The 3,368-nt window shown below is 29.5% G+C and overlaps 1 long non-coding RNA gene across 1 annotated transcript; it reads left to right on the plus strand.

Annotated features, from left to right (window-relative positions):
- Positions 1-623: 623 nt before the first annotated feature.
- On the plus strand, positions 624-2,439 carry LOC145955335 (uncharacterized). The gene is made up of 2 exons (XR_014431952.1): positions 624-1,280; positions 1,696-2,439. It is a non-coding gene; the product is annotated as an uncharacterized LOC145955335 (long non-coding RNA).
- The last annotated feature ends 929 nt before the right edge of the window (positions 2,440-3,368 follow it).

A 3,368-nucleotide genomic window follows, 5' to 3' on the forward strand; every position in this document is an offset into this window, starting at 1 on the left:
CAAGATGAAAGTATTGATTAAATTTTTATCTTCAAAAAACCAGTTCGTTACTAATTAAGACAAAAGAAAAACTCAATTTACAAAGTATATGGTACAAATGAAAACTACCAAAAGTATTTCTGCAAATAACACAACCCAACCTATTACCTAGCTAGCTCATTCCTATCTAACTGCAAGAAACATAAAATATGAGTATTTAATCAAAACCGTATTAAATAATTGGTTTAGGTATCTCATTACTTAGATTAATCATCCATATGACTCAGTGGAATTGCTACTATATATTAACCGGATTCAGCTGGCTGGAACTTATAGTTGAATCTAGATTTGCAAAATAATTAGTGCATAGTTCTAGGGTTCACTATTTGAATCATCTAATAAAATGGAATTTGATAAAAATCTATTTTATGTCATTCCATCTAATATTTCTCTTTATTTTTTTCCTCTATTCTAGACCAATATACAGATAGAATGAGCCTTTTTTTTTTACTGTAATATTTAAGTAAAATAATAATATTCATTATATTTCTTTTCATTTTAATTTTTGTAATATATTATTTTCTTATAACTATATTATTGGTAAGACTTATTTATCCACTTTGTGGATGACTAAACAATTTTTAAATGTACAAACATAATAAAAGAAAATTTTCATATGTTATAATATATATACAATATTGATAGCTTCTGTCATGGAATGGAGAAATTATTAGATAATTTTGAATTACATACTTCTTAATTAATCTTTATATAATATGTAATTAAGGATTATTAGTTTTTATGGATTAAAAATTTTAAATACATGTTATATAATGATTAATTAAGACTATAAATACTTAATAATCTTGTAAAATCTAATAATTTCTTCTGTAAATGATAAATTAAGCTTCAAGTGTGAACTATAGAACTTGAAGGATTTGACCTACGACAGTATACATGGTCCAGATCGCACGTGATACCGCAGGAAAATAACCACGACTCAGCTTTCCTATTCTGCAATGCAGGCATACGCATGGTGCTCAAAAATCTGGACCATGTATTTCGTATATTTAACATTCGTGGTCCAAAGAGATTTATATGTAATAATAACCGTATAATTGGGTATTCTGTATCTTTCTGCTGGACCATTTGCCATTAGTTTAGATTATGACAGTGAGGGCTATTAGGCTCGCTGTTACTTCTAGCCTAAGTACCTATGATTTCGCGGTCGAAGAAACAAACACTTGAAGCTTAAAGATCTTACTTCACATTAATCCAGGAGGATGTATGCGTAGGACCAGGTAAGCCCTAATTTATTGTCGACTGCATACCAAATGCAGAAACATTCATCTTGTCGATGCGTTCCTTTGATCCTATTTGTGTTAGAAATTATAAATTTGTCTAATTAATTAGTCTTTAGGAGACAATAATATCTGCAGATTTAATTGGTTTGGCAAATTAATACTCGAGAATAATTATAAGAAAAGAAAATGTTTTTTTTCTTATAATTAAATTTCAAGTTCTTAAAGTTGTTTTTTTTTCATCCTCTATTCTTAAGAGTTGATCTTAATAAAATGTTTTTTTTATTATTAATTTTTAGATATCTAGCTTTTATAGTCTTTACAGAAACACTCATAAAAGATTGAAGTTTGGACAAAGGAAAGTGTGTATAAAAGAAAAGAAAATGGCGATCTGAAATTTGGTGTGGTTATGCAGAAAAACAAGAAAGTGATGAAGAGTGTCGACATAGTGGATTACAAATTGAAGTGCGACACGTAGTGAGAATGAGAAGCTTTGGGACGTAAGGTTGCTTTCATGGATGTGACATACAATGATTGGTTGGTTAGGGACAGTGATCTGGCGGCTTAAGCAATTATATATAGACACGAGCTTTGTTAATTCCTGTGGCTATAACTAGGCCCTAAGACAGGGTTGTTGTTCCGTATCTTGGAAAATTGTGTTCCTTTTTATCCATAGATATGAATGCAAAATAATGTTGAAAATTAAGGGTGCGGTCCTAGCTAGAGGAAGAGATATATTTGCAGATTCTAAGATATATAAAAAGGCTAAACAGCTGAATGGAGGAGAAGAGGTTGGGATGGAAACGATCTTTGTCTGTGCTCAACTCAACTTTATTACGTAGATGAAAAGGGCAAGTCATGCAGGCTGGAGTGGAGTGCGTGTGAGCATGAGCATGAACATGACGAATCGTCAGAAGCATTAGTGAGAGTGAGAGGTAGCAGCAGCAGCAGCAGCATAGACGAGTACTGTACTATATATGTATATTTATGGTATATTAGAGAACAATAGTTTGCTGAGAATTGAACTAGTTAGTCCCACAGGCTGCTTGCCATAACAAAATAATTTCGTATACGTAATTTGTATTTCGTTGATAGGGGAATGTGTGTGCAAAATTCCAACTTTTTATACTCCAGATAAGATGAAAATTAAATTATGTCATTTATTAATTATTTGTTTTTCATTATATGAATATAAAATATTACGATAACCGCAATAATCTCAATTCAACTTAATTTTTCGTATATCTATATATCTCCACTCCATATCTATCACTAAATCGGTCATAGTGATTATTTCTTATTTATTTTAAGAGAATCTGTAATAATCACAAAGAGAATTTAAGAGTTACGAAAATTATAATAAAGAGACATCTCACATGCGTAACAAATCTCATTAAAAAAAAATGCAAAAGATAAAAAATAAATTAATTACATGACTTTGTAATTAACTTGCATTTTTGTGTTTTGACACTTGATCACCCTAAAATGCGTTTTTGTTTTCAAATGTTTATTTTGACAATTAATTTCTACAAAACTCCAAAATGTTATGAAAACCCTCATATTAGGTACAACTAGCAAAGTGATTAGTCTAAATTGACCCAATTGACAGTATATCACATAAAAAGTAATGGTGATAAAATGGATTGATATGATCATTTTGACCTACTTTGCTATCAACTTGCAAAAAATAAGATAAGGCAGGTTGACAAAGTTGATTTGCCAATTTCTTTTTGTTTAATAATTAATTTAAATTGATAAATTAATTTTTTTTTGCCGCAACTGAAAAGTTTAATTAATTAAAAGACACATGATATAAGTTTGTTCTTTAATCTCAAGATTACAACATAAAAATAATAAATTATAAATCATTAAAAGTATTTCTCTTTCAATGAAAATCATTACTAATAATCTTTCAATAATATAATAATATAAGATTATAATATCCTTAAGAACCACAATACAAATATTAATAATTTTTCAATAAAAGATTGTACTTTTTTTTGGGGTTAATAAAAGATTCGAACCCCTGGCCTTGCTTAAGCGTGGATCAACCCCTACCGCTGAACCACACGCTTGGGATTAATAAAA

Source organism: Cajanus cajan, chromosome 2 (genome assembly GCF_000230855.2).
Source record: "Cajanus cajan strain Asha chromosome 2, NIPB_CcT2T_4, whole genome shotgun sequence".
In the NCBI taxonomy this organism is placed as follows: domain Eukaryota; kingdom Viridiplantae; phylum Streptophyta; class Magnoliopsida; order Fabales; family Fabaceae; genus Cajanus; species Cajanus cajan.